Here is a 12,360-nt window from a genome sequence, read left to right as displayed (position 1 = left end):
AAAAAAATTAGTAAACATACACGATAGCGTGGACAAGACCAAAATCTTCGAGCTGGGTTATGCTCCGACCATGAAGTTTGCATTGATAGTAAGTCACCATGTTTGCATCGCAGTTTCACTCGCAACATCGGATCATTCTCATCATTACAAATACGATTCAACATTGCATTTGACATTTTCAATCAAAAACTAACCACAAAATTGAGAAGAAATTCAACCATAAAAAAACTTCAAATTAACGTTTCTACTGGAAATTAAAAGGAAAAGACGAATTCCTACCTTATTTTCTTGAGGAAGATATGAAGTCGTCAAAAAGAGAGCACCAATATTGTTCTTTCCATGGAAATCAAAATTTTAGGGCTACCAACGGCTATTTTTGAGTTTAAATTGGGGAAGATACAAAAATTGATTAAATAATTAATATTAAAGAAAGAAAATGACATGTGGCTGTTTTAAACTGGTAAATAAAAAGGAAAAATGGCCCATGACGCGCCTAACGTGCGTGTAAACAACCCAGATGAGTTAATGGGTAAAAATGGCCAATTTACAACGATATATAGTTGTTTAGTGGTGTGATAGGACACTTCAAAAGTTTAGGTGTCTTTATGCAAATATGGGACAACTTCGATGGTGTCTTTATGTCTTTTCTCTATATATATATATATATAAAGCTGAAAATAATCACGGTGATGTGGCATGCATCATCTGCCTCTATTACTATTATCTATTTTCCCAAAATTTTGGAGTTTTCTCTTCATTTTCTATGCAAAAATCGTTCTAAATAATTAATCTCTTTTCTCATTATGAGAATTTATATATTACCTTTAATTCTTTCTTCCAAAAGGGATTGTAAAAAAATGGTAGTAATTATAACACTTATAAAAATGACAGTAATTACTAAAAAACAAGCTTATTTCAAGATGTGACTGATTGACTAAAGTAATTACGAAATCGTAATCTTTTCCCAATTAGCTTATTGTAACGATTTTTTTCCCATTAACTTCCACTTTTCACATGTGAACCCAAAGATGCTAATTAAATTCTCTTAATTACCGCTTTCCTTCTTCGTCTTCTTTCTTGGGTTTTAATTTGAAAAATATTTTTGGCTGATGTTGTAAGAATTGTTGTTAATTGTCGTCTAATATTATAAGAATTGGTGCTACTTATTAATTATAAAAGAATGTAGAATTGAAGTTTTAAGTTTAAAGAGATTGGAGAAAATAAACCAAAGGCACGCGTGAAAATAAAGCAAGTGTCTGAACGTGTGCTATTTATAAGGCAATTACACGTACATAACTCTTGAAATGATATTTACAATATCACCCTCCCTCAATCTGAAGGGGAGGAACAAACATGAAGTTTGACCCGAAACTCTTTGAATTTTGAAAACCAAGTTCTGCAAGTCGAGTAAACCACGCTTTAGGGGATCGTTTCAACCCATAAATGGTAAGACTTAGCTTACACACATGTTGTGGATAATCAAAATGTTCAAAACCTTTGGGTTGCCGCATATAAGCAATTTCATTTATCTATCCATGTAGAAAGGCACTAGATACATCTAATTGATGCATACACCAATCATTAAGAAGAGCCACAGATAACACTACATAAACAGTGCTTAACTTGATGACAAGAGCAAAAGCTTATGTATAATTTAAATCGGGCAGTTGAGAAAATCTCGTGCAACCAAACGAGCTTTGAAGCGGTCTATAGATCCAGTAGGACCATATTTGATCCGATGTATCCATTTATTGTTGGAGTTAATGCATAAATGTTTAGTCTATCAAAATTGTCTCTTAGTTTTTCAAGAAGTCTTTTTAGAATTTTGTAGTACATGTATCTAGTAAATTGTGATACATGCATTTAGTTATTTGTGCAAGACTTTTTGTTTTCTATTTTGAGTAGTATAAATAGAGATGTACCTGATGATTGTAATCATCTCAAGTGGCCTTAAGTAGCCTATAATAAACTTGAGCATTCTATAAAGATACTATTTTCCTTCCATATTTCCTACAAATTGGTATCAGAGCAGGTTTTCGTTCTTAATCTTGGGCTAGGTGAAGAAAAAATATGGCATCCAAAACAAATGAAGGTGCTGATTCTTCGGTTGTTCTTACTCCATTTTTTGATGGAACTGATTTTGAATACTGGAAGATAATAATGAGAACACATTTGAAAGCTGAAGGTTTGTGGACTATTGTTGCAAATGGCTTTGAAGAGCCAGAAAACGATGGTGATCTTACAGCTGCAGAGATGAAAAATCTTGAGGCTAAGTATCGTCAAGATGCAAAAGCCTTGAGCAAAATCCAGATGGGAGTCTCAAGAGCATATTTTGCAAAAATTGCTACTTGTGGGACTGCAAAAGAAGCTTGCGATTTTCTGGAAGCTGAGTGTATGGTGACGAAAATGTACGCACTATAAATCTTCAAACTCTTAAAAGAGAGTTTCAAAATTTAAAGATGATAGAATCTGCAAAAATTGATGAATAATGCACAAGAGTCATGAATATTGTTAATGAAATGAGAAATCATAGTAATACAATTTCTGACCAACAAGTTGTGGAAAAGATTCTAATTAGTGTCACAGAAAAGTATGAGTACATCGTTGCTATCACTGAGGAGACGAAAGATCTTTCTAAGCTTTCCATCAAAGAGCTAGTTGGATCATTTCGTGCACACGAGAAGCGAAGATTTTTTCGTGAAGATTAATCCAAAGAGACGGCTTTCCAATCTAAAATAAATGAGAATTCTCAAAATTTCTCAAAAAATCATCAGAAGAAAAATCAAAAGCCAAAAAAGAAGCAGGATCATGATGGTTCTTCCAAGAAGGTTGAAGAAAAAGGTGAGAAAAACTCTAGTCTTTTTTGTAAAGTTTGCAAAAAGACTAATCACAATGCAGAAAAATGTTGGCACAAAGGCAAGCCCCAATGTAACTTTTGTAAAAAGTTTGACCACGTTGAAAAGGATTGTTGGCACAAGAAACGGGAGCAAGCAAATTTTTGTGAAAAACATGAGGAAGAAAGGGAAGAAAATCTTTTTTTTGCTTCTAAATCTGATGCTTCAACAAAAAGCAATCAATGGTATGTTAATAGTGGTTGTACTAATCACATGACTGGAGATGAAAAGACTTTCCTCTCAATTAATGATAGCATCACTACTAAAGTGAAGATGGGGAATGGAGCCTTAGTTGATGCGAAAGGTAAAGGTACAATTTCGATCAACATGAAAGGATGTGGTAAGCACATTCATGATGTTCTTTATGTTCCTGACTTGGAAGAAAATTTGCTTAGTGTTGGTCAACTCATGGAAAATGGTTATTCTCTTGTGCTTAGAGATAATTACTGCAAGATTTATGATAAAATTGAGCCAAATCAAGTCATTGTTGAAGTAAAGATGATAAAAAGAAACTTCCCTTTGCAATTTCATTACAATGCATTAAAAAAATGAAATTGTAGATGATCCATGGTTTTGGCACAAAAGATTTTGTCACTTGAATTTTCATGGTTTAAAGCTTCTCAAGCAAAAGGACATGGTGCAAGGCCTTCCTGAGATACATACTGAGGTGGATACATGTGAAAGTTGTATAATGGGAAAGCAACACATGAAGTCTTTTCCAAAAGAGGTGTCTTGGAGAGCAAGTGTATTTTTGGAACTAATTCATACCGACATTTGTGGACCAATGAAGACTCCATCTCTTGGAAGTCAAAGGTATTTTCTAATCTTTATTGATGATTTCTCAAGAATGACTTGGGTTTATTTCTTGAAAGAAAAGTCAGAAGCATTTGCTACATTCAAGAAATTTAAAGCCCTTGTTGAGAAGCAAAAAGGTTGCAACATCAAAACCATTCGCAGTGATTGAGGAGGTGAATACACAAGTCAAGAATTTGAAGAATATTGCAAAAATGAAGGCATTCAGAAGCAACTTACAGCAGGGTATACTCCTCAACAAAATGGTGTATCTGAAAGAAGAAATAGAACAATTGTTGAAATGGCCAGAACTATGATGAATGAGAAAGGTCTGCCAAAATATTTTTGGGCAGAAGCAGTGCATACAGCAGTTCAAATCCTTAACAGGTGTCCAACGAAGTCACTAAAGGACAAGACACCAGTTGAAACTTGGAGTGGTATTAAACCTTTTGTAAGTCATTTTAAAATTTTTGGGTGTATTTGTTATGCTCATGTACCTGCTGAGAAAAGAACAAAATTGGATGAAAAAAGTCAAAAATGTGTCTTTCTTGGTTATAGTGATGTGACAAAAGGATATAGGCTTCTCGATGTCAAAACTAACAAACGTGTTGTTAGTAGAGATGTCATTTTTTATGAAAAAACAACATGAAATCGGGAGGATAAAAAGATAGAGAATACTGCTATCATATCTTCAAATCAAGAAGAGGATGAGAAAGATGAATATGTCTCTCAAGGGGGAGAAATCCCAGATTCAGATAATGAAGAACCGCCTCCAAGAGGAACAAAAATGTTGAGTGACATTTATTAAAGATGTAATTTTGCCGGTGTTGAGGCAGAAAATTATTAAGAAGCAATGAAGCATGATGTTTGGAAGAAAGCCATGGAAGAAGAAATTCGAATGATCGAAAAAAATAATACTTGGGAGCTTGTGGCTATTTCTAGAGAAAGAGAAGTTGTAAGTCTAAAATGGATTTACAAAATCAAACTCAATCAGGAAGGAGATATTCAAAAGCACAAAGCAAGGTTGGTTGCTAGAGGCTTCACGCAAAAACCAGGTATTGATTTTTATGAAACTGTCTCTCCAGTTGCTCATCTTGAGACAATTAGAACTGTAATTGTTGTTGCTGCACAAAAGAAATGGAAGATATTTCAACTTGATGTTAAATCAGCATTTCTAAATGGAAAACTTGATGAAGAGGTTTATGTTGAGCAACCTCAAGGATTTTTTGTTCAAGGGGGAGAAGAAAAGGTGTATAGACTAAAAAAAGCTCTTTACGGGCTGAAGCAAGCTCCAAGAGCCTGGTACAATGAAATTGATACATACTTTCTGAAAAATAATTTTCAGAGAAGTAAAAGTGAAGCCACTTTGTATGTGAAGAAAGAACATGGCAGCATTATCATTGTTTGTCTCTATGTGGATGATTTGCTCTTTACAGGAAATGATGTAAAGATGATGCAAAATTTCAAACAAGATATGATGCAAGCTTATGAAATGAGTGATCTTGGATTGCTAAATTATTTCTTGGGCATCGAAGTTTCTCAAGTGAAAGAAGGAATTTTCATTTCTCAAAAGAAGTATACTAAAAGTATTCTTCAAAAATTCAAAATGATGGATTGCAGGTCTGTGGCCATACCATTAGCAGCAAATGAGAAGTTTAGAAAAGATGATGGAGAAAAGAAAGTTAATAGCTCACTTTTTAGGAGTTTGATTGGAAGTTTGATATATCTTACTTCAACAAGGCCAGATATTACGTTTGCTGCTAGTTTATTATCCAGATTCATGCAAGAACCAAGCCAAGTGCATTTTGGAGCTGCAAAACGTGTTCTACGCTACTTGCAAGGAACAATGAATTACGGGATAATGTACAAAATTGGTGGAAATTTGAACTTAATTGGTTATTCTGATAGTGATTGGGTTGGAAGTATAGATGACATGAAGAGTACTTCTGGTTATGCTTTATTATTTGGATCAAGCATTTGTTCTTGGTTATCAAAAAAGCAAAGTGTTGTTGCTCAATCCACTGCCGAAGCAGAATATGTTTCAGCATCCAAGGCTACTTCTCAAGCTATTTGGCTTAGGAGAATATTTGAAGACATTGGTGAAAAACAAAAAAAAAAGAGATTGTTCTGTATTGTGATAACAAATCAGCAATTGCAACTGCCAAGAATCCAGTCAGCCATGAAAAATCAGAGCATATTTCCATCAAGTATCATTTTATCCGAGAAGCACAAGAGAAAGACAAAATTCAGTTGCATTATTGTCAGACACGAGAACAACTTGCTGACATCTTCACCAAAGCACTTCCTAGAGAAAAATTTTGCTATCTTCGAGAACGCATTGGAGTTATCAAGCAAATGCATTAAGGGGGAGTGTTGGAATTAATGCATAAATGTTTAGTCTTCCAAAATTGTCTCTTAGTTTTTTAAGAAGTCCTTTTAGAATTTTGTAGTACATGTATCTAGTAAATTGTGATACATGTATTTAGTTATTTGTGCAAGACTTTTTGTTTTCTATTTTGAGTAGTATAAATAGAGATGTAGTTGATGATTGTAATCATTTCAAGTGGCCTTAAGTAGCCTATAATAAACTTGAGCATTCTATAAAGATACTATTTTCCTTCCATATTTCCTACATTTATTTCATACTATATTCACATTAGGAGGTGGAGGAACTAATGTTCATGTATGATTTTGGGCGAGAGCATTATACTCTTCACTCATTGCATTAAGCCACCTAGAGTCGTTGGATGCTTGTGTGAGCATGTTGGCTCAACCAGAGCAGTGGAAACAGAGATATTAAGTGAACACGTGGCTTTAGTGACCCGATCGTTGAATGAGTAACCATGAAATGGGCACGTCTATCTAAGTGTAGATGGAGAAGAAATTAAATTAGAAGAAAGTCGGTACGTGGATGAGAAGGGCATTTTGGAGCCAATAAGTGGATGAAGGGTAATTTTGTACCATTTTCAATACTTGAGGGTATGTTAGGCCCTTTTCCGAAGAAAATATGAGTGATCTATTTCATTTGATATGGAAAAATATAGATCTATTTCACTTATATGAATTGAAATTGTCACCCCTTGTACACAATATAATTTTGGGAAACTTACTTAAATATACTATATTAAGAAAATATTTACTATTTATAGCAATACAATTCATTTTCACTTGATCACTTTTAATACATTTATATTACAGTTTTAATACATATAGTAGAGAACAATTTATAGAAACACATATAATACAAGCTCTATTGATGAATAATGTATTTATCACACATTTTAATATAATGTGTAAATTTCTTACCAAATAAGCATAATATATTTTAAACCGATTATAATGCATATATATTGCATACATAATTAACTTTTTAATACACATTGCTAATTTATCATAGTATTGCTATAAATACTAATAAATAAAAATATCACTAAAATAAATAATTATTCTTTAAAAAATATTCATCCAAATAATTTTTCAACAAAAAATGTCCGATTAGTCACAGCTCCGATCCAGAGTAAGAGTAGTGAGTATATTAAATGATGTCTTAGTCGTGATACTAATATATATATTGAGGCACAAATAAACAAAAGAATCTTTAGTTAGATAAGTAAAATTAGATCATGACATCCTCTCTTACTTCATCAATACTTTAAACAAAAAGTGGTAAGAGGTTGAATCTGGTGAAGGTTTTAAACAAAAAGTAGTACGAGATCGAATGTGGTGAAGGTTCATTTGATGCCTCAATATAATTAATATTAGATTAAATTAAAATTTGTCAACAACCCTTAGGGTTTTAATATCAGTTTTAACAACTCCAAGTAACTATATTCGATTACCTTCGCATAGTATAGAATTGATATATATAATAAAATAAAACATCTATAAATCCTCACTAGACCTCTCTCACTATTTATCCATATATCTTAATTAAAATGGAAAGTGGTAATGCATCAATGGAAAATAATGTTAATGATATTGGGCTTATTAATTAATTATGGAAAAATTACTAAAATACACTACTTTAATTTATCTAATTTCATTAATTCCCTACTGATGTATTAAATTACAAAAATCCCTTTTTTATCCCAAATGATACTAATTAAATTTTGTACATTAAATTTCATGTCCAACACATAAAAAGATACTCAAATTCACAATTTAAATTAGATACTTAAATTTTTATATACTTATCAATATTTCATATAAATATGATACTTAAATAACAGATGTATGACAGTATGATACACATATACTATTATTTGATACCTTAATATATACGAAATATAAGTAAAAATAAAACAAAGAATCATTCTATCATGATCACCAAAAAATGATACTTAATAAAATTAATTGAACATACTAACAAATATATTCAAAAATCATTATAATATTAAAAAGATACTTAATACAATTCATCTTATACTAACATATAAAAAAACAGGTTAAACATGATACTTACAAAATACTAATTGAAACTATATATATAAACGAAATATTAAATTTAAAATATATTTCTTTGATACATTAAATTTCATGTCCAACACATGAAAAGATACTCAAATTCACAATTTAAATTAGATACTTAAATTTTTATACACATATATTATTATTTGATACCTTAATATATACGAAATATAAGTAAAAATGAAACAAAGAATCATTCTATCACATGATACTTACAAAATACTATTTGAATCTATATATAAACGAAAATTAAATTTAAATATGTTTCTTTGATACATTAAATTTCATGTCCAACAAATAAAAAGATACTCAAATTCAGAATTTAAATTTGATACTTAAAAATTTTAGTTACAATATATCATCTCACCGAAGCTCCGGCGACAAATACTTATCAAAGGGCATTGTTATCATATATCCGGAAAAAATTGTCTATTAATATATCCCCTTCACATGGTACTATTATTGTTGCTATTTTTTATTTTTTCATGGAGTTGATTTGCCCAAATTCCTGGGAGTGAAATTAGTAACAAGATTAACTTAAATCAAGTGAAGGAAAATTAGTTACCCTTGATTTTAGCTATAACAGTTATAAAAAAAAATATTCGATCATTTATATTTAAGTATCATTTTTATTTTATAAAGTATCCGGAATTCTTAAAAATAAGGGATTTTTGGTAAATATTGATATTATAGGGATAGAATGTAATTTATCATTTACAGTATGTCATTTGCCTAATTTTTACATTAATTATTATTACAATGGAGCAAGAACTGCTTGGTCTTCTTGTCCTAACAAAAAAAAATTAATAAGATCCAGTGAATTGAATGAAATAATTATTGTCGATGCACAAGCATGGACAAAAATAAAATTCTTCTAAAATGAAGGAACATATAATACATTATTTAAAAGAAGAGGCTCAGAAGAAAAGAAATGCTAGTCCATCACCTGTAACGAACCACTGTAAGGAGATGAAGATGATAAAAGTGATTGATTGTTCATCACACGCACAATACTTCCTCCAAATTCATAGTGGCAAATGATTTCGATAGTAAATTTAAACCATATGAATGATTGAAATGATTCCTACACTCCAAAGTAGTATGCTTAAAATGGAGGGATAATGTCCAAGTACTCCCTCAACCTATGTCCAAAAGTACAGAAACACACTTATATTATACTAAGGTCCTATTAACCCCTGAATTTATTTTTTAAATAATTTTCTGCCCCTTTTCTGTCTACGTGGCACTATCTTGTATCATTGGACCCACAAGATATTGCCACGTAGACAGAAAAGGGGCAGAAAATTATTTAAAAAATAAGTTCAGGGGTAATAGGACCTTAGTATAGTATAAGTGTGTCTCTGAAATTTCGAGTATCGGTTGAAGGGGTACTTGTGCACTATCCCTAAAGTGGAAGCAAATTTGAAATTGTTTAGTCGAGGTGAAAGGAGTTCGCCCAAGAATTCCATCACCCGAAGAAGAAGAGACAAATTAGAGCGAGAAAGTATTGATTTTGGCCTCTACCTCGGCGACGACCATGACCAATATGGGATCCTCTTGGGTATTAATTAGCATCAACCAGAGAATAAGGACGATAAGAAGGTGTAAGTCCATCCGGTGCTTGGGTCACCAAATCATCATCAGTAACAGGTTTTCCAACTGATCTAAGAAGACAAGAAAGTAAATGCAATTGTTGGAGATAATTTTCATTTATTTATGTTATACGCATGCACTACCAGAAAAAAAATTCTAAAAATATATGTACATACATATCTAACACATAATGAGAAAAAAATTATAAAACAAAATAAAAATTAGGAGCAGAGGGTTAAAAAGGATGGGGTAAATTAAAAAAATATTTAATTTTTTTTGGAGGGAGGGAGGGGGGAGTACGTGGAGGAGGAGGTGGAATGGGGTAAAAAATCATTTAAATTTTATTTTTAAAAGATTTTTTTTTATGGATAGTAATACTTTAATCTTTAATTTTTTAATTAATATTAGTAATTTGTTATTTAATTTTTGTCAAGGTGAAATATTTTATTCAGTTGAAATGTTACGTGTCAAGGTTTTTTCAAATAAAAGAGAGTGTATTATACACACACCAATGAGATGTGTTTCTCAAACTAAAAGATGATAGTTTAGGTATGAAACTCGAATAAAGATTCGGTCAAATATAATTAGGTCAAGTAATGTTCAATGGCCTTATAGATTCATGCCATGTGTACTATAAAATAATTTATGGTTGAGATTGATTTAAATTATATATTCATCTTAATAATAAAAACAACGAAAGTGTCAATTTTTTTTTATTTCTTAATACTATCAAATAAAACAATCAAGTGTATCATAGCTAATATTTTCTAGAAAAAATAAGACTGACAAAAATATGAGTACTTTCCGACTTTTTAACCTGTCAAACCTCATACTTGTATTAAATTTTTTGTATTATACTAATTTTAAAGAATCTGACACTTTTGAAAATTCTGAATAAATATATTTTTATAATTATTTGAAAACCTCCAATTAAGTATTTTTTTTAAAAAAATGTATTATCATGTTCTTTAGTTGAATTATTATTTAGAACTCAATTATGTTTTTAAGTTTGATCTATTCTTGGAGATTTCTTCAGAATTTGGAGAAAGCATGTGCGAAATTACTCCTGAACAAGTTTGTCAGGTAAAAAGTCAAAAAGTTTCCGTTTTCCCGTCAATCTTAAATTTTTTGGGAAAATATTAGTTTGGGTACACATAATTGCTTTATTTGATAGTTTTAAAAATAAAAAATTTGACAGCTTTGTTGTTTTTATAATTATAATTAATGAGTATATAATTTAAGTTGATCTCAACTATAAATTATTATATAGTACAAATGACATGAATCTGTAAGACCATTGAACATTACTTGACCTAATTATACTTGATCGAATCTTTATCCATGAAACTCACACTGTCGATAGTTTATGTATGAACTAAAAAAAAGGATAATTTATGTGTGTTTTTGACATTTATCTCAAAATAAAATTATATTAGTTATTTAGGTTGTTCACTCTCTTTGAGAAAGTGCACACACGCTCTATGTAAGGTAAACAAAAAAAAATGATGTAACAATATCAGTTCAAAATTGTTTAATGGATAATAAGACGTTTGCATAGTTAAGATTATTTTTTTTTTGAAAATACGGGACAAGTTCATGTACCACTTAATGTCTTTTCTCCAAATATAAACAACTGAAACACATGTTTTTTGATGTATCGATATTTTTTCTTAATGTCTTCTTAGTTGTTGATATTCCATTATATTGTGCATCCACATAAAAAAGAATAGAAATAATTGGAGAAAGAGAATTAACTTTAGAATACCATTGGGTAAAACTTAAATACGATATTACCTAATATTATACCAAATCGAAATTTAATTTATCAATTATCAAATTACTAAAACAAAATTTAAAAGATTGATATCTATATTAAACTATCAATTACCGAATTTAAAATTTGAGAATCCCAATCCGAAACACCCACCTCTATCCAAAGTCATTAATTTTTGAGATCATACTCTATTAAATCAAGTTAATATATGATTGTTAGTGGCGGCAGACGGTGTGCTTGTGTGACACAACTTGTTGCACAACGCAAGCACGAGCTTTTATATTTAATTGGATAAAAGATTCTCATATAAAAAATTCCATCCATGGGCTTAGCTTGTGTCATAGATTTTTGCGGTGGTTTCAGCATTAAATTAGATAACGGGGTACCTATGTTGTTAAACAAGAAAGTATAGTAGAAAGTAAAAAGTAAATTAAATAATGCTAAAACTATTAATTTTCTTGAAAATGGGAATAGTAAAAGGTAAAAATTACAATTGAAGTCATTTCTTAAGTGCTATCGGTTCTTTTGAACTAGGGGTGACAAATAAGTGAATTGAATTAAATTATATTTGGATGGACGGAGTATAGATTGAGTTAAAATGTATTGAATTGTAATCCACTTATATTGAATATGAGTAAATATAAATTCGCTCAAAAATGATTTAGATAAAATAATTGTAACCCACTTTAATTTTCTAAAGTCAAAATATATTAAATCAAAGTTCAATTGTTATTACCCTATTATTTTTCAAAAAAAAACTTTTATACAAAAGGAAAAGGAAGATTTTATTTTTTTTTGCCCTGTACCCCCACCCATCCCCACTCACCACCCCATCCCCAA

The sequence above is a fragment of the Solanum pennellii genome, chromosome 6 (genome assembly GCF_001406875.1).
Source record: "Solanum pennellii chromosome 6, SPENNV200".
Classification (NCBI taxonomy): domain Eukaryota; kingdom Viridiplantae; phylum Streptophyta; class Magnoliopsida; order Solanales; family Solanaceae; genus Solanum; species Solanum pennellii.
Note: the sequence above shows the minus strand (reverse complement) of the source record.